This window comes from Habropoda laboriosa, unplaced genomic scaffold (genome assembly GCF_001263275.1).
Source record: "Habropoda laboriosa isolate 0110345459 unplaced genomic scaffold, ASM126327v1 scaffold52, whole genome shotgun sequence".
In the NCBI taxonomy this organism is placed as follows: Eukaryota; Metazoa; Arthropoda; class Insecta; order Hymenoptera; family Apidae; genus Habropoda; species Habropoda laboriosa.
In genome coordinates, this window is record NW_017100169.1 from 640830 (window position 1) to 661999 (window position 21170).

Genomic DNA, 21170 nt, shown 5'->3' on the forward strand with positions numbered 1-21170 from the left:
CGTGGTCACCTCGTGGCGTTTACGACTGCGGCGGCTTTTTTCCGGCGGACACGGCGGAAAAGCTTTTAAGCCCGTCCCGCTTTAAAAAGGGACAGTCCCGGTTATCGTGGCCGCGTAAATACATCCAGACGTACAAACACGTGACAAAACCTTCGTCCGAGGCCGCAATATCGGATAACTTGGAAGGCTAGAGCGTGCGCCTCATGCATTTAAATGGGCAACCTAAAAACGTTATTACGCTTAATAATGCCGCTCATTATTAGGTTTGCTAGCGTCGTTGCCGTTTCGCCGGTGTTTCTGGTTGGAGAAAGGGGTAGAAATGGTGTAGGGTTAGGCTTCGATCGACGATTATTCGCTTGTACGACCGTGACTGCGCAACGGAGGCCAATTAAGGGGAAAGTGTAATTGGTATCGTTTGGAAATCTGGCGGGAATCGGTGATTCCGATGGCTGATAGTCGTGCTGGGTTACTTAAGGTGACGAGGTATCGCGAATTCCTTTCTTCTCTCGAGATGGAATATTAGAAGTTGTGGAAAACTTTGGACGTTTAATTGATTTTGAAGAATTTGGGTTAAATTGAGTGAATTTAAGTCAAATTTGGTCGAATTGAATTGGCTCGGTGTAGCTTGAGTTAGGCAAACTGGGTAGGTTGAGTTAAATTGAAACGAAAGAGCTTGGGTTCAGTTAAAATAATTTAGGTGAAATTGGATTAAAATGGGTTATGTTCGGTTATGATGGATTAAGTTAAACTGGGCTGGACAAGGGTGAATCTGGTTAAATTAAGTTGCATTAAGCTAAGTAAGGTTTAGGTTCTATTAGTATCACCGAAACTAAATTTCGACCAAAATAAAACTAAGTTACTGTGGGATCAGAAATATAAATAGATGTTTATTAACAAAATATATGAATAACTATAATACATTTGACTTTGACACACGCTTCTTCTATTCACGCTTCTCGACTTTTCCAAACACACTGTGACTTCATCCCTCGCACGCCGTACTTTGTAGCCAGGTCTTTCGTGAGCCTCTTGTCGCTGGGGTTTTTCTCGGTGGGCTTGGCTACCGTCGCACGACGCCCGCTTTCTCTCTCTTGCTCGCCACATTTGCTTAATACTACCCTTTCCCAGAATTATGATACTACATTACTACTACATACACTACCGGCCAAAAGTTTGGAATCACTTGCCGATTTCTATCAAAATCGAATATACCGGTAAATTTTGGAATGATCCATCGTTAATATATCAGATGTTAACAAGTTGAATTATATTTTAAGAGATTTCAGCATTTTATTATGCAGCAAGATAACGACCCTAAGCACACATCTAACTTGTGTAAAGGGTTCTTATTGCAAAAAGAAACAGAGCAGGTCTTGAGGAATATGACATGGCCAGCACAATCACCGGATTTGAACCCGATAGAATTTTTGTGGGAAGAGCTCGATCGGAATATCCGGTTGCACTGTCCAACATCGAAAGGACACCTTTGGCAACTACTACAAGAAGCATGGAAAAATTTAAAGTTAGAAATACTCGAAAAACTAATTGCCAGGATGCCCAGAATATGTCAGGCTGTCACTAGAAGTAAGGGCGGTTTTTTTTTTATGAAAAGGCAATATAAAGAAAAATATCTATTTCTTCGAACAAAAAATAATATAAAATGTAAAATATTCTACTTATAAGTATTTTGACAAATAAATCTTCCTCAGTTACTTTGTAGGCGTTCAATTTTTCTTAGAAATATCCTGTTTCTCTTAATTTACGTAGTGATTCCAAACTTTTTGGCCGTTAGTGTATATAAACATTTTATTAATTGACAAATGTTATTTACATGTTTGCGAATGCCAGTTTCTACTGGTTTCATGCCCTGAATTATCGACATCGGAATGAAAGATTGGATCAAATGGTTGATCACACAGGTCGTTGTCTATAGACTATTCTATAGACAACCTCAAGGGGTCGCTGATTCAACAAGTAGTTTTAGCCAGCCTTTTGTAACCCGAAGGTGCAATTAAATTGAATTAGAAATTGCTCCTCCATTTTCCAAGGTGGCGGTGCCGGCAATTAAAAGGAACAAAGCGTTCCATCGCGGCGCAAACCAGCCACATCCGGATTTAATCCTCCCTATCCACGTTACCATTCCACCAAATTATCAATACCTTTTTCTTTCGCGAACGAAAATGCACTGCTAAATATTTAGTCTCTTTAGGATTGCGACGACCTACGGCAGGTGCCATATAATAGGATACTAGGATCTAGGTAGAGGAATGTACACTGTTCGCCAAGAAAATTGCAGCGTCTGAGAAACAAAATCGTAGAAATCTGAAATTTACATATATTGTTTGGGGCATTGAAAGGGGAAATTGATAAACATTTGTTTGAAGAATGTCTTATTTATTGAAATAGATAATTTTTTCCTCAGAGTAGCCTGAGAAACATATGTGATTTCCGGATTTATGCAACCCTAGTTTCGAGGTTTTGCATTTTTTTGGCGAGCAGAGTATATAAGTATATGCAGAGAGTAAGTTACCGGAGTATTTAACAAAATACAGCAATAAAAATGGGCTGAGACTAATCACACAGGCAAGACGTGGGAATTTGGAGGATTCTAGCAGATATTGTAATAACAGTAGAAGAATGTCTTATTTATTGAAAAAGGTCATTTTTTTTTAAAACGTAATTTTCAGTATTGTGCAACCTCAGTTTCTAGGTTTTGCACCTTTTTTGGCCAGCAGTGTATATAGGTACATCCAAAAAGTAGGTTACCGGAGTGTCTAACAAAATACAGCAATAAAAATGGGCTGAGACTAATCACACAGGCAAGATGTGGGAATTTGGAGGATTCTAGCAGATATTGGATGAAAGATAACGAGTGAAAGTGCAAATTATGTAATAACAGTAGGGGGACGCTAAAGTATATGTTAGAGGACTGTATCAGGATGGAAAGAGAAGATTGCACGTTAGAAGAGGTTGGGGGAAAGGAGTAGAAGATAAAAATAAGAAAATTGAGCAAACCGTGTGAAAATAATAGAGGAATGGGTGATGTTAGAGTATCCTTTAACCCTAGTGCGGTCTTCGGGCCTTCTTTGACCCATCGCCATCTTATTTTTTCAATAAATTCTGCTGTTATCAAATTTACATTCCTTTAACATTATATTAAATTTTATTCTCCAGATTCATATGACGCGCTGGTAATGAAAATTGTTACACATGGGGTCTTCTTTTTTTGACCCAAACAGCTCAAGTGTATATTCAAACGGAATATAAATTAAATTATAAACCAAGTCCATTCCTTAGCATTTAAGCTGGAGTTATCAGTAAATATATATGTTTCTCCTTTTTACAACCAGTTGATCCACGGATATATTGGAAAAACAGTTTCTGTACAATAGTACAACAGGTAGTAAAAACCGTGGGCTGGACGCTGAAAAATCAATTTCCCGAAACATTTTATTGCATAGTTTCGGTAGGTTTTCAAATCGAAGAGTCGATACCGCGGAAAATTTTCACTAGTGTTCACCGACAGTATCCCTTTTTTCTCTCTTTTTTTAATATACATATTGTTTCGAACATGCAAACATTCGAAGTTCAATGCAACCGCGCATGCAACTGCGAAATTGTTGCAACTGTTCGGTACGATCGTCGGAGCAACGAAAATGATTTTATTACAATTGTATCCCGTGCACACGAGCTTCTTCCTCGGAATTATTCATTTGAACGTGAAACTGGTCTGCCAACGGCAAACACGACAGGGAACAATATTTAATTTCTCCTCGTCAAACTCATTGTTTGTCCGTGCACCTGGCTGCCTTTGTTACGACGGCATTTCAAATAAAATTAGTGACAGTTATGAAGTCGATAAACTCGACGAATGAAGGAATTCATATAGACGAATAGCAAAGCAAATCACGTCTACCGGAGGTTTCATTAAACTCCAACTAAAAATACCTGGAATACCTACCAAATGTGAATGACAATCGAGAACATCCGTTTGAAAATATGAAAATGTCGCGGATGAAATTTTGCCAAGATTCGTTGAACGAGAAAAAATTCGCCTGCGTGAAACGTCGAAAAATAATCGAAGAAGCGGCCAAAGATTTGACGAATAACGCAAGTAAAATAGGGGAAGATTTTCAGCACCGGTGAGCGCAGAGTCCTCTCCCGGTTGCATTGTTCCAGAATATCGATAGAAAAAGGACGAGCAGCGTCCAGTTTCTTTTGCGCGTCGCTTCATTATGCATGCAATTCTCATTATCCGTGGAATAAACGTTAATCGTCCGCATCGTTAGAGCAGCGCGCTCGCGACTTTTTTTGCTCTCGCCCTGTCGTTTTCGCGTGTCTGAATTCGTCTCTGCGTTTCAGCTCTGTCGATTTGCCGGAAAGAAGTCGGTGCTGGCTTGTTTGCTTGTTACTTTTCCCGGCTGTGACGTGGCGAGTTGACGCCTAGACGACTGAAAACAGTACTCACCGTTCTACGAAATGGAGGACGAAATGGGTACTCGCGCAAGACTTCCGCTTTGTCGCTGTTTTCCGGCGTGGAGGCGTCAGCCGGTGTGATGTGCTGCTCGAAACTGACGTTTCGAGCATTATTGCCTCGCTTCCTGCCACGTTTCCTTCTTTACTTTTCGATAATAAGCGCTGCATTTGTCATTCCGAGAACAAGTAGAATTTTCACGACGAATTAGGGGAGAGTGGTGCAGTACCGGCCAGCGTACAGTACCGGCCAAAGCTAGATCTCGCTTATACTGTTAGTTGACTGCACTATTGATGGATAAACAAATAAATACTATAGCCCTGAGCAACGTACTCCGGCGACGTTCTTTTTTCTTCAGTATTACCAGAGTTCTAAGACGTTTAACGTTTACGCTGGTGTTCCGCACGACAAAAGTTATTTTTCATAGCTGATTTCTAACTTTTCAGGTAATTAACCCCTTAACTTGCACGCTCGAGTTAATTCAAGCGCGCTAAACAGGCCAAACTGTGCACACTCGAGATAATTCGAGCGGCGTTGTATTTGATGCTGCTATAATTTTTCACACTCGAATATATTCGAGAATTGAAAATAACAATGTGAAAGCTAAGAAAAAGAATCGTGTTATTGATATTTATCATTTACATAGGATTGTAAGCTATAATACTTATTTATTCGAAAATAAAATATAGCCTTTTTCCATGGAACAAAAGCGCAGTATATCGAAATTGTCCACTAAAAGAAAAGTTGAATCAGGAGTGATAACAAATGGAAACCTTTGAGGATGTCGATGTTCTAAAGTTTGTTTTTTTTACATTAAAAAAATTGATTTTTTTTGGCCGGTTTTTTTCAAAAAAACTGTGCGTTAAGGGGTTAAATTTCACAAAATTTTATGTTTCTTGTGGCTTTATGACACGTTAATTACTATCGAGTGTTTATGAGTAAGCATCAGAAAGACTCACGTCCCTTACAAATAAAAAGAGTTTCTATGTCCATAAAATACCTTCTGGGCACCTCGACATTGTTTTAAAGAGGGATTTACCCCTTTCGTTACTAACTGTGACTATAGTCACCCATTCTCTCGCGTTCCATGCATACTAACTGTGACTATAGTCACCCATTCTCTCGCGTTCCATGTATACTAACTGTAGTAACTATAGTCACCCATCGTCGAGCGCTCATTGTACACTAACTGTGACTATAGCCGCCTATCGTCGAGCGTTCGCTGTGTTCAAGCGGTAACTATAGTCACTCATTCTCGAGCGCTCCATGTATACTAACTGTGTCCATAGTCACCCATTGCTGATCGTTCGCTATATTCTACCAGTGACTATAGTTAAATTTTGTTGTAGTACGTACATTATTTTTAAACTATTAGGTATACATAAATGCCCCGGTTTGTGCAATTTGCTTTGTATATTACGCATTAAACCTAAAAGCTTTTCCATATGCTTGTCGTGCAGTACCGGCCACCCTATAGTCGTCCAGTACCGGCCAAATTTTTTTTAAATATTTTCCTATAATTCAAGTCACTAGGTTTTTCTTCTTTGTTTCTCTGCAGAAAAATGTCCGAAATGAACTTCTGATTTTATGAAAATTGTTAAAAACATCAGTCCTGCAAATAATATTTCAGAAACAAGGATAACACAGAGAAAACGACGGACGTGACAGTCTGAAATTCTAACATCAGTATCTTTTATGGAAGATGTTCAGGGAAAAAGGAAACTGATTAATGAGAAAAAATTGAAAGCAAAAACAAGAAAAGCTGAGAAAATACTAAAGAAAAATGAAAAAATCAAGAGAGGAAGGAAGTTACGAGAAGAGATAAGTAAGATTCGAAAAATGTCTGTGCCTGCTATTTTATCAACTTGCTGTGTGTTTCTATTTGCTGTTTAAATGTCAGATAGCTCACGAAGAAGGAACCTAGGTATTTGTTTGGTCGCGTCACAGCGTCGACGATTCTTTCCGCGACGATAATATGACGCGGACTTCGAACTGGGTTCCTTTCAGTGAAGTCCAGTGAAGTTTGACGGACAAGTCACTGAATGCATCATTTGTAAGGAATCCTTGATTTTTACTAACATTATTTATCACTTAGACCTTAAAATCTACCAACTGTAGCTGGCCGGTACTGTACCACAATTTTTCGTTCGCTGCAAATTACAACTTTTCTATTTCTACGAATTATTTATCTTTATGAGAAAATTTATTGTCCCCTTTTATTAAGCACCCTTTGTACTACAAATTACTTTTTTGAAATTTCATTTTTACCAACATTAGCCCAAGTTATAATACAAAAACTTAGAGTGGCCGGTACTAGACGACTCTCCCCTAATTGTTTCCTTTGTAAACAGAAATATTGTTAGACACGCTGAAAAAGGATTCTCGTCGATGTCTTCTTCCCTTTTCTTAACCCTTTCACTACTGTCAGCACCTATAGGCGTTTTGAAAATTTGCTCGCGCTGTGCCTTTGGCTCCTTTCAGCACACTTACATTTTTATTTCATCCTTCATTTTTGTCCATTGCGCACATCCTCCTTAATTTAATGAAAGAAATTTAAAAACGATAAATTTTTTATTTTAATTTAAAAATCAAAAAAAATTTAGATCACCCAAACGAAACGCGCGTTGCGCACTAAAATCTACTTCAGCGAAAGGGTTAAAGAAAGGATTCGCAGAGTATTTATACGTTTGGTACTTCGAATCTTTCCTTTTTTCAGAATGAAAAGAAATCAATTGCTACTCTGTACGAGTGTCAAAAATAAGTTCGATAAATTCTGAGATAAGGATAAACTACGATTCCTCACTCAAAAGTTCCAATCTGAAAACCTCCGGAAAACCTCGAACTTCCAGCACAGGAAATCCTCCATCGAAGGATCTCTTCCTTCAGCTCCTACCATTCTTGTTTCTATCGCAACAAGAAACAGGGAAGAAAACGTCTGGATGGAGGTGACGGATTTCCAAGTAGCTCCAGCGAGTTTATCACGGGGCTAGCTGATAAACGGATCTGTTTATGGAGAACGGAAGCGCGCTGGAGGAGCGACCTGACGCTCTATCTGGCCGAGACGGTTCGCGTAATACATCGGAATACGTGTAGACCGGATTGAATAGCGTCGTCCAAGATAATGGAAAGCTTTGCCGGACCGTGTATCTACACCACAGCGTTCGTATCGAGCATTCGGATCTCTCACGGTTCTGTTTCCTCGCTGCCAGGCCGGAAGATAAGAAAGAAAATGTTTGGAGGATGGAGTAGAGAGGGTTGGGGTGTTGTGTCAGAGGTGGAAGGGCAAAGGTTTTCATTCCTGTTTTCGTTCACCTCGTTCGGATCTACGGTGTAGATCTATCGTGTTGCCTTTTAACTGTTAAGTTTGTCCAGGATTTCGGTTAAGAGATATCCTCATTTCATTTTTCAGATTTTGTGATTATTTGTGAGTTTTTATTTTTGCTTTGAAGTAGATGCAATTTCGTGTAAGTTATTTAACATTTGATGGTGTAGGATGAAATTCATTTAAATGGTTCTTGGAAGGACAGCGTAATTTCGATCTGCGTTACGAAAAGTAGCACGTTTCATTTGTCTTACGAAGAGGAGCATGTATTAGGTCATCCCATAAGTTCGTGTCGAATTTGATATCTTAGATCAATATTTCCAACAAACTTTTAAATTTCATAAAGAAGAAAAACTTAAGCGCCCTTTTTTGTTTATAACACCATTATGTCGTCGCTATAGAATTTCCTTGCATTTTCATTAAAATATTTTTCGCTTTCGACACGAACTTATGGGATGACATAATATATAGCTTCTGTGTTATTTTATTGGTGTCGTAAAAATCTTAGTGCAATGATTATTATTGTTGTATAAAGTGTTTTATGATAAGAAGTGACAGAGCGTTCGAAATGATATAGGATGACACACATTAATAACTTTGTCTATAGATATTCGATAGTTATAAGAAATAATATTGATTAGTCACTTTTATTTAAGCCAAGCTTTTAGATCAAGAATACAATTTATTAATACATTTACAAGCTTGACTGGAACACAGACATGAATTCAAAAAGTGACATTAAAATATACATTTATTTATAGAAGAATAAGGGATAAGTTTCAATTATTGACACTTTAATCTCCTTTCGCACATACACCACCGGCAAAATGTTTGGCATCACTGTGCATTGTAAGTTACACGAAAATTTCCAGAAAAAAGTTAGCAATTTTAAGAATCTCTTAACGAATTTTTTATCATTCAAATCAATCGAAATGAGGTAAAGTGCTATTTATCTCCACAACGTCAATTTCAAATCCGTAAAGAATTAGTAGCAGATTCAATAACGATGTAAATTGACAAGTGATTCCAAACTTCTGGCCGGTAGTGTATGTTACATGAGTATTGAGCCGAAAAACATTCTTTTTCGTTTAGTAAAAATTCTATTTCCGAAAACTGCTCTGTACTCTCGTTAAAATATTTATTAACCTGTTGAAGAATATTCCAGAAAAATTGAAGAAACAGAGACAACAATTCTGTTCGGCCTAGTCTCCAATGCATACGTGAACTCCCAAGTGATTCCACAGTCTCCTCTTCCATCGGAGAATATCGAAGCCAGACCACGAACAAACGAATCAAGTTCCCGCGAAATCCCTGCTCACACGACACACTTTTCGAGTCGACCAAATGAATGCATCGGTCACATCCTCTCTCTCTCCCTCTGTCTCGCCTAGAAGCGTGCACAGCCGCTCGGAATCGGTAGTTACCCGAAGGTGCACACAGGCCTGCATAAAAGATGCTCGGCATCCGGTCGACTCGCATGCGAAGTCGAATAACGACGGATTTCCAGAGGCTCCAAAGTGAATGGTCGAGGAGCCTTCAAAGGGGCCATAATTCTTTGAGATGAAAATGCGGACGACGAATGTAATACGACGTTGCGTTCGTACATAGACCCTAGTCTGTAGGCTATGTCTCCTCCACTATCTCTCTACATGCCAGAGAAGGGAGAGAGGAGGAAGAAGAAGAAGAAAAAAAGGAGAGAAATGGAACCACCGTGTCTTGGAAGGAAATTCTTTTTACCTCTGACGTTACTCGCCCTCCGGACCGTAGAGAACGTAACCTTATTACGCGTCCAGGCCGCCTTTTGCAATTGAAACAACTCGCTTGTATTTCACAATGCGTCCGTGATGCTCGAGTAGCGTCTGAAAGCATTTGTTTCGCCGACGAGAGACCGGGCACAATGGGTAGCGCGGCTGACTGCGGCCCTCGAGGTCGCTGGATCGAATCCTGCTGCCCCCAAGGGTCGAATCAGTTTTTCGGTACGAATTGTTGTAAATTTACCTTGCCCCGGAATCATGTGGCTGGTGAATCGGGTTGAATGTCGCGAATACCGTTGTTTGGATTAGGTGAGAGAATGGATGGGAAAAACGCGGGAGAATGTATTTAGGGGGTGTGGTGTTGTCGACAAATGCAGATGCAGTATGCTGTTTCGATAATTGTAGAATCTGGTACAGTTAATGGTGAATTAAAATTTCTTAAGAAATGCAATTGCAATATTTGTTGCGAAAGGGCAAGTTCTCTTAACCCTCTCAGGTCCAATATTATACATACACTACCACTTAAAAGTTTAATCGAAATCATTAAAATGTAGTAAAACTGAATGTAACTGAAGGAAAAATTGAATGATAAACTTCGTTCTGATCAGTTCGATGCAAAACTTTGAAGTTGATAAACGGAATTGGAATTTCAGCGGTTTCGGTGAAATGAATTGAAATGAATTGAACTATAAGCGGTACTGTACGTACAATTACAAATAGGTTTAAATAAAATGCAAATTGAAGATGGTGGTTTTTTTTTTCGCACTCATAGAGTATCCAGTGAAAATAATATGAAATAGTGATTTCACCGAGAGGCCACTGAGACGCAAAGGATTCCAGACGGTACAGGAAAGTACAGTTAACACCCACTATACCGAAAGCACTTTAATCACTGAACAGAACCATACGCAGTACACGCAGGATGTAGTAACGGCCCTACAGCAAAGTGTATACAGACATCTAAGCTCGGTTGAACGCCGTGGATCTTAAAACGCAGAAGTACCGCGGTATAGTGGGACTTTGTAGTCCCATAACCATAATATAACTCAAGCACACGCCACTATAATACAGTTTTAGCGTCGAACGGTTTCATGCTCGATTAACGTTCCCCTGTTACGCCCGTGAACTTGCTAGGTAACAAGCAACGAACCGCGAGGAGTTTCCTCGCAACGGGGCCGATTGCTATGACGCGGCGGGAGAGAGGAGGGTCGAAGGCGGCTTCCGTTGGTGTTACGCCATTTTCTCGGCGGTTCCTCCTTCTCTGCCTGTTCTTCTGGATTCTTGCGGCACGGCCGCGCCGTAAAAAGCGGACGACACGACTTCGCACTTTGCCTGCGCGGAACGACACCGAGGTCGGAGGAAGCTCGCGAAAGTGGCTGTTGTCTGGCAAAATGTGGTGGCGATAAATTCATATCGGGACGGCGGCGCTTCGAGACACGTGGCTCGAACGAAAACTTCCTCCTTCGATACGATTTTTGTATCAGCGATAGGGACTTACTATTGAGAATTATCTAAACGTATCGGAAATTCCATATTGGAATATTTCGAATGTGAACTTTGCAAAATTTATCAGTCACTGTCGATTCACGTTTTCGTGTCAGCTAACAAGAACATACTTGTAATAATTGAATGCTCGTTGAAAGAAGTTTATTTATAACTTTGTTGGAAAGAATTCAGGATGTAGGAGGATTGTCAGAATTTCATAACTTATGTGGGCGGAAATGGTAGAATATAGAAGTAGAATGTAGTAGAAGAATATAGTATAGTCAGTAATGTTCTGTAAAATAAAGCAACTACGTCGAAAAATGCAGAAAATAGTGAAAGCGGTGGATATGATTGACTCGTACTACTTGGACGGCGCGCTAGTAGTCCGAGTCAACCATTAACCTCTCTGATCACTCTAAGAAATCACTGTAAAATAATGCAAATACATTGAAAAATGCAGAACTTAATGGAAATCGGTGGATATGATTGACTCGTACTACTTGTACGGGGCGCTAGTAGTCCGAGTCAACCATATCCTCCTCTGATCACTCTTCCACTTTTTTGACTTACACTTGCGCCAAGAAATTTCCAAATGCATGTCACTTTCTGTGAACATGTTATGAAGCTAGATACTTCATATATTCCCTAAAAAACAGTGCAATATAGTTTTCTACAGAACGGAATCGATAAGTAAGTGTTACAGCTTCATTTCGTAACTCAAACATAAATTAGCTTGCACATCCAATTCGGCTAATGCACAGTGACTTATAAATGGGAATGTACGCGAGAACTTCCGCGACCACAAAACCGTAGCGCATTTAAATCCATTCGCCAGCGAGTGAAGCACCGATAAGGAGCCGGGGGGGAAAAAGTCGAAGCGGTTTTTCAAGTGATTCCCACGGACTAACGTTAATCGTCGCGTTACTATTACCGTTCGTCGCGTAGCAGACGTGCACCTGGTCACCGCCGGCACCGATTTAATTAGGTAATTAGCTCGTTTGCATATTTCAATACTACCGGAGCAGATAGGTGCGCCTGGGATAAAACCGCTGCGTAAAAATAACCGAGCCCCGTCAAATGCTCTTGGGTCCCTTGGACGCGGAGTTAATCTATTAACTGTGCAAGCCGCAATAACGAGGTCTTTTGACCTGTCCGAATCGCGCGTTTCCATGCAAATGAGCCCCCTGCTTCTATGTCGCCGTGTGCAGATTTAAGCATGAATTTAGAACGCTTCGGGGTGTTTCCACTTGCATGCTTTTTGTATCCTCTTGTTCTTCGTTGCTTTAATTTTGATCGAGTCAAGAGGCGGCGCCTTTTTCGTAATTTACTGCGGTTCGTGCCTTAATATAATACAAGGATACAGTTAACGAATTCATGCACAGTGTCTGATAAAAATAAGTTTATCGGTAAAGAAAATTTGAAGCCTTCAGAACCTTTGGAAATTTCAGTTGTTAAATAGCTAAGAATATAGTCATTATTTGTGACGTAGCATTATATATTTCGAATATTTGAATTCTTTCTGAAATTTGAAAAAGCCACAGGATAACGTTTTTTGGAGAGAGACTTAGGTCTACTGCAGCGACAGAACGTGCGCAGAGATTTGCAAATTGTCGTCTAATTCTCGAGCCTTGTCCCCGGAGATCGTTGTCGAAGCTGCTCGAGTGAAAAAGTGGTCCCATACACGAAGAAATGTATCCACAGTTGGTGCCAAGTCGCATTACGAGCTTTACCGCGAGCCAAATGAAGTTTAGCTACAGCGATGCTGGAAACAACCCTCGAATGTTCCATCCCATCTTCTTGTTGCTGGAATTTCCACCTTATTAGCAAATAGAGAATATTTTTACCCAAGTGCAGGGAAGTTTATGCTAAAGTGTCGCAATGAAAATCAAATGATGCTTAGAAAATAGTGACACTGAGAAGTTTTACAACATTCACAATTATTACATGCGTTCTCGGTCAAAAGTTCAGGAACACCGTATTCTTTGTTACTTTTTACACTACAGGGTGACCCAACTGAAATACCTCAATTACTTCTACATTTTCTAAATTTCTATTTTCTTCTAAATTTTTAAAATTTCTTCCAAACTTTAACGCTCATTTTTTTTGTTTTTGCTTTTATTATTTTCCCTCTACAACTACAACAGGCTTAGAGTGAGCCTTCCAGTAATTTTGATGCATGAAGTATTGTTAGCAGGTAAAACTGTCAGCAGAGTCTCCTTTTCGAAATTTTAAAGCTCATGGATGTGCTTTTGTTCATAAGTGAATATCCTTTTTTTTTTACTTCATTACCTAACCTAACCATGTACAATACTGTGATATTTATATGACACTTAATTCTCAGAATTTACAAATTAATCTTATGACTGTACTTTCTTATTGTACCCTTCCCTTCATTAACAAATTTCAATGCAAATATTTTCTCGAACCATCCGTCTAATCGTAAATTAGGGTGTTCCAAGATGTAATCCCTCCTCGCCACGAACTGATCCCAAACTTTCGACCCCACAGTGTGCACTTCACAAAAAAAGAACTTTTTTGTTCATAAGTGAATATTCTTTTTTTTTTACTTCATTACCTAACCTAACCATGTACAATACTGTGATATTTATATGACACTTAATTCTCAGAATTTACAAATTAATCTTATGACTGTACTTTCTTATTGTACCCTTCCCTTCATTAACAAATTTCAATGCAAATATTTTCTCGAACCATCCGTCTAATCGTAAATTAGGGTGTTCCAAGATGTAATCCCTCCTCGCCACGAACTGATCCCAAACTTTCGACCCCACAGTGTGCACTTCACAAAAAAAGAACTTTCTCCAGGCAACTACTTATTTACAATTCAATAACGCGGACATATTCGAAGCAGGGAAGGAAAGACCGAATAGCCCACCGATTATTTACCAGCCCTGGCATACCTAGCCATCGACACTTCGTAAAGTTCGCCCTATCGTTTCTCCAATTCAAAGAATCGATATTCTCGACCGAAGAAATTCTCTTCCCTCCGAGGAGCAACCGAGTGGTAGAGTTTCACCCTTTTCCAATAGTCCCCCGCCATTGGGAGACGAGGTAGGGTGTGCAGTCTCGCATTATTCACCCTGCGAATCAATTTGAGGGTATCAATAGAGGAGTGTCTCTCGTTGAAATTCGCGGAAACACGATGCGTACCGACATCTGGTCGAGGGTGAAGCAACCCCCGTTCAACGAAGTTTCGTGGATCTACCACGAGGTGGCGGATGAGTTTCCATTTTCCATCCCCTCTAGAAGGATCCTCGGGATCGTTTCGAGGCAACCCTGGCATTGTTTCCGTTTACGTCGACGTTCGCTGGATGTCGTCGACCCGGTGAGATCTCGAGATTTCAAGGCAATTACAGGGTCGGATTAAAACGTGACTTGCCCCGTAAATTTCTCGAAGGCACCTATAAAAGGAAATCGTTGGTACGGGGTTGAGTTACGAGGGCATCGACGCCTGCACGCTATACGGCCCGGCCATAAATATTTATCCGACGCCGGTCAGAGGCGACCGGGCCGCGAGACCGATAAAAATGATTACGTCGCGGTAAAAACCACCAACCGCACACTACCGGTAAAGGGTGAGGTGAGCTCGTAAATCGAACGTTGATTTGTTTTATGTAGAAATGTTGTAGAGTTGCTGGATCCTGTGCTGTGAGTTATTAGGGTGGTCTATGGGAGGGCCGAGGATCGCGGAGGTGTTCGGCGATAAGAAGAATGGAGGTTTTAATTTTATGAGCTTCCAGATTTCCTGTTATTGTTTTCGCCCTGTTATCGTTGCAGTTTTTTGTTAACACCGATCGGTGGAATTTAGTTTCCTTCTGATTTGGTTTAAGTCGCGCTGAACGTACGAGGTAATGTACAGGGTGTTTAATTCTTGTACGGAAATTGGGTAGATTTTGAGATAAAATGAACTTACAAATTCTTCTTCCTCTGTTATTTAGTGTACCATTTGGACCGAAATTTGCTCATGTCCTTGAATATCTAATGAACTTTAATAATCTTTACAAGAAAGAGCAACATTTGTTGGATTTCTTTTATGGAAATCAATTATATTTTTCGTGGACTTTTATGGAATGTATGGGTCAATTTGATCCAATATACACTGCCCCGCTCATGGAAGTATGGACACTTCGCCAAAGGAGGATTTTTTGATGAAAAGAAAATTTAATTTTAAAAGTCCTTAATTGCATAGTTCGTTAATTCTATGTTTATCAAACAAAGAACTGACCAAAACTAAAATTATTTTGCATTAAACAATTTCTGCATTCGTTTTTTTTTTTAATTCTCAAGTGTCCATACTTCCATGAGCGGTAGTGTACACACGAAAGTTTGGAATCACGTGCCAATTTACATCAATATTAAATTCTTTACAGATTTGAGATCAATGACGTGGAGATCAGCAGCACTTTACCTCATTTCGATTGATAAAAAATTCTTAAAATTGCTAACTTATTTCTCGAAATTTTTATCTAACTTGCAATGCACAGTGATTCCAAACATTTGGCCAGCAGCGTATGTAAATAGTAACTGGCTTTGATGACTAACTTTGATCTTTTATTACGCTTCTTCTGTTGCACAAGGGTTAAATTATTTTTTAATGATCCCGAAATAACATTCAGTAGAAGAACAGTGCATTCAGCTATCGATACAATTTTCTGCATGATCTTGGAGGAACCTTTTCTATTGTCACCACATACAATTTCTTCTAAGTTCTTTTTTCGTCTGGTTTCATTCAGAAGCATTCTTCTCCCACTTCTGTCGCATATCATTTCAAATTCAGCCAATTCGTATCCCGCGATATACTCCGCGTATTCAAAATACTTAATCCTTCTTCACATAGTGCTCCTGACACTACTGAAATGTTGCTGCTTCTCATGCCCCCTGCCATCTCTTTCCTCAACTCCTTACCACTCCTCTAGAAGCACGCCATTGTAGTCTCAACAGGTTCTATGTAACAACAGTACCATTTTATTCCCGTGCAAATAAAGACGTTACAAATAATAACAAAAAATATTTGCAACAACGGAGGAGAAATAATTTAAAAGTTCCCAACAAATGGTACACCCGGTACGCTGTCACCAATGAATTAATACCGTTCGAGACTATTCCTCTCTCGCGGAATCGATGAAAACGCGCGGATAAAATTTACTTCTCCAAGCACACCGCATTTTCATTTTCCCTCCGCTATCTCTGAAACTGAATCAGTCGACATTCCGACTGAAAACGCAGCAACGTTATACCGTAGCCCGGGTCCAGCGAGATTTTAAACGTAAAATATGTTCGGTGCACACGATCCTGGTTACCCGATATCGTCATGTGGCGCAAAGTGTGCAACGCGGTATCTTTTTCACCTAAGCCACGTTGCTCCTTTTATTAGGATACGGACTCCCGTGAATTGATTTATAGCGAACGGCTAGAGAGAACGCGCGTCCAAGATGAAAACATCCCCGGGCATGATTCGCCATACGTCAATTTTGAGGCGGATCGCGTCGACCCGGCCGTTTTAATTTTCATGGAAATTTCGCACCGTCCGAGTTTCTCTCTTTCTCCTTTCGCCTCTTGCGCTTGTTGCTTCAGCTGAAAAAAGAGATAATTCACCACGCTTTGATGCTGGAAACTTGATTTACCAGACACTGCGCCTTCTGATATCGTTAATATGTTCGATAGAGGCGTGGAACGTTCGAGAATCAGAGAATAAATGTATGATATCACGGAACAGACGGCGAAGACGTGAAATTCACCCCGAGTTTCAATATTCAACAATTTCGTCGAGACCGGTTTTGCAAATTATATTCGTTTTATTTCGAGCACGCTGTGAGTAATGTTCAGTTTGAACAAAAAAAAAGGAACAATGTGAAATAGAAGTTCGAGTGAAAAATAATTAGTACATAAACCTACTCTCTATTCAAGCACCGGTATAAAAAACACACGGGGAAAGAATGCACACGCACGATAACAAAAGTGATCGTATTTCTGCTCGGTTCTTGCGGCCCTGCCTGTCCAATTGAATAGAATTTCAGAGGTTTTTCCGAGCCACGCTGCGCGCTATGGCGTTCTAATATTTTAACCGGCGAGCGCTGACCTCGTTGGTTATTGCTTTACGAAAGAATCTCGTCGAGCTCGTCGCAGCTTAAAAAAGAAAAAGAAAAAAAGTTTCACGAACGTTCCCTTTTCAAAATTCACCTTCCAGGTGATTTCAGTTTTTCTTCCTTTTTCTTTTCTTTCTTGGCAAGGTACATCGCGACGATAATTCACCGTGTAGAATGGTCGAGGTGGAAGGGCTGTAACGTGGTGTAAGTGTACGAACAATGGAAATATCGAAATTACAGCTATGCGATGTTACTTCCGTCGATGTTCCGCGGGCCACGCGGGACGCATTTTCAGCGGGGCCATTTCGCAGTGGTAAAAACGCGACAGGGAAGTAGGTCGATGCGATCATACGGAAGCCACTCGTGCAATAATAAATGCGCCGCGTGGCCGCTTTCACAGAGATCGTATCGACCTATTTTCTGTTCCGTTTGCCAGCAAATGGCCGCGTGAAAAGGAGGCCCAAGCATCTCCGTTTCAACGGGGTGGCTCGTCTTCGTGGTTCGTGCAGTGGATTCATCATCGTCTGATATACAATGGACGTGTTAACTCTGGAGATACAAGGCGAGACTTTTGTCTGTCGTGTGACAAGGTTCGGAAGATCGTTCGTTCATCTGATAAAAATTAATCGTTCGTCTGAATTATTCTTTTTTCTTCTTAGTATTCAAAGAACGTACAGAATTATTCATACTATAAATACAATTTCATGTACTGTTCTTCGTCCTCCTTGTATTTTCATTTTTTTGCAAATTGTTTGTGTTTTGTTCTTGTTCCTATTTTCTGAAATGCAGTGTTTTTGCTACGTTGTAGCAATTGATAGTAAATAATCATTAATTCTCCGTTAAAAGTGGTCGAGGACTGCGAGTCCTCAGAAACTATTAGATTATGTTTATACAACAAAAATTATAGTAATAATAATAATAATAATAATAGTAATAATCGGAAGATTCGCGGAGCGTGTTACGCGAGTACCAAATATTTAATAACTTACACAAAATTGTAACGACTCCAAAGTGAAACACTGAACTCATAAATATTATGTTGGTGCAAATGAAACGTGTAATCGAATAAATTATTCCGAAGTGAAAACTCTGTGAAAGTAGCATTCAAAGAATTTTTGAATTCAAAGACAAGTGTTTTTTTATATATTTGGAATACTGAAACTATCTAATCGTTGGTAAAAGTGTATAGGATCGTAGAATACATTAATTTTTGATGAAACACAGTGTACTTAAAGTTTCATTCCAAAAAATGTCCTCTCATATGCACCACCCTAATAGAGAAACAGTATCCTTCCGTAGCTTCAATACGTGCACGCTTAAAAACATTTCAAATGGTAAATAAATTTGTAAATTGAATTTGCTATTAAAATATACCAGAAAATATTAAATATCGAGCAAGAATAAACACAGAACGAGGGAGTTAAACTTCGCTGAAATGGTAAACTTGCCATTAAAAAACACGAGAAGAAATTAAATAAAAATAAATACAGAAAGAAGTAGTTAAACTTCGCGAAGTTACGTTCTCGCGCATAAGTTGCGTGTGTAACGGAGAGTTAAGGAAGTAGCAGGTATAATTGCTAGAAAATTCTTTCCTTCTCGATTTTCTCTTTAAAAGCAGACCCTCGTTAAAGCCGCGATATTCCAGCTTCTCCTCCCTTAATAAAGGACTAGGACTTAATACAGCGATACAGATAATGACCATGCGGCGCGTAAAGACCGGCAATGGGGAAGAAGCTCGTATAAACGTGTCGTTTCAACCATGGCCGAGGGTTGGAACGATTCATTTTGCGGTCTCTGAGGGCGCGATCCTTCGCTGACAGTCCATAAACGCGTTAATAGCTCGTCACCACGTCTCTACACACGCTCGTGCACCTTCCACTCTCCTTCGTTCCTTGCCACATTTATCAGCCATAATTTTTCCCTTTAACACTATGCCGTCCGGTGGCACCACATTGGTGCCCTACGAAAATTATCGGACACATGCCGGTGACACCACGTTGGTGTCTTATGGGAACCTATCGCACAGACTCCAGTATCGCTTGTGTTCTGTCCAAGTAACAATAAGTTACAGGTTGCAATACGATCATATTTTGCATTTATTTACATATATCCTCGAAATTTCGTGAAAATGGAGTGACAGGATTGAGAACTATTGAGATTAGTAGAACTTCACAATTTATGATCTCCCGAAAATCTCGAAAAACCCCCGGCGACAGGCGAAAAGATCTGAACCAGTCCTGCCGGCGCCAAAGAAAAGAATCTGGATTACGCGTGCGGGCGGCATAGTGTTAACAGAAATACGGGTCAACTTACGCGGAAGATGCACGCGTTATTAGCATAACAAATTCGGCTAGCCGGGCGAAATATTAAGCGAAGGATTACTGATACCCGTCCCAGCCAACGGTGGACACTAATAAAGCGCGGTTTTTTTCCCTCCCTCGTAAACGGACGCCAGCTTTCGAGATTGGACACGCGCGCCATTATTTCTTCCTCCTGCTGAGGAAAAAAGAAGAGAGAGGAAGACGCGGGGTTTCCGTGTCTTCCGGCGGAAATTACGGAAGCAGGAACCAGCAGAGGCTTTCGAAGGAACGTTCGTTTCTTGGGAAAAGCACGAGGGTTGAGGGAACAAGAGGGGAGGGATCGTGGAAGTTGTCTGTGATACGGGTTTACTGAGGAATTTCCTCTTGTTTCGGGTGTACTGTAATTATTCCTGTAGCAATGATTCACTGAAGTAAAATTGGGATGGAAAGAAGATGCAGTTTTTGAGTGTTTGAGTATACTTGAAATTCTTGCATAATTGGTAAGATTGAAATGTAACACAGTGACAAAGGACGCAATTAATTTTGCAGGAGTTAATTACAATTTACTCCGTTTTGTGAAGATTTGGATCATAGGAGATTCACTGATGTGCTTGAAATTTCGGACTAATTCGTAGTCGTCGGTGTATCATAAAAAGTTCGTTAAAAGTGTCCTTAATTTCTGATCCTTTTTCAAAATTCATAGCGGTCAGTCTGTCGTAAAAAGTTCGTTAAAAGTGCCCTAAATTTGTAATCCCTTTTCGAAAATTCATAGCGGTCAGTCTATCATTAGATCATCGAGAGTATCCTAAATTTCTAATCATTTTTTGAAAATTCATAGCGGTCAGTCTGTCATAAAAAGTTCGTTAAAAGTGTCCTAAATTTCTAATTCTTTTTTGAAAATTCATAGTGGGCAGTCTATCTTAAAATGTTCGTTAAAGGTATCCCAAATTTCTAACCATTTTTTCAAAATTCATAGTGGGCATTCTCTCATAAAATGTTCATTAAAAGTATCATAAATTTCCACCCATTTTTTCAAAACATATACACAGCAATAAGCCTGTGATTGAAAGTTCATTAAAAGTGTCCTAAATTTCTAATCATTTTTTAAAAATACATAGTGGGCAGTCTATCATAAAATGTTCGTTAAAAGTATCCTAAATTTCTAACCCTTTTTTGAAAATACATGCACAGCAATCAGTCTGTCATAGAAAGTTCATTAAAAGCGTACAAAATTTCTAACTCTTTTCTGAAAATTCGTAGTCTATAATAAAATCTTAACTTCTTCGAAGAATAATAACAATTTGCAAGTACAGCGTACATTTATCAACTGCCGAGACAATTGATCCAACATCGAGGTACACGAGGACGAGGTATGATTTAATTCCAAGCGGATCTGCAGCGGTATTCAAATGTCAGCGCGAAGTTAGTTGCTCGAAGGAAACTGGAATCGTGTAAAACAGATTCCCCAATAAATCTCGAGAGTCTGGTGGAGGGGTGTGTGGGTTCGGTGTGTTCGTTCCAGTCTAATTTGTGGATCGTTCGCTAGAAGGAAACTACGTCGTCTACAGGATGGGAGAGAAGAATTTATAGATACCCTAATACCGAAAACTCACTGTGAATAGTTCGCGAACAGGCTCTGTGTTGGGGAGGGGATGATAAATTCTGGAACTGACCTGGCTCACGCGTGTACCACCCGTTCACAGGCGAACTTCGCTGATAATTTTTCTA

The 21170-nt window shown here is 39.9% G+C and overlaps 1 protein-coding gene across 1 annotated transcript in view; it reads left to right on the forward strand.

Moving 5' to 3' along the window:
* LOC108578669 overlaps window positions 1-21170 on the forward strand; it is a 123573-nt gene that overhangs the window by 76503 nt on the left and 25900 nt on the right. The gene's annotated exons all lie outside the window — the stretch shown is intronic.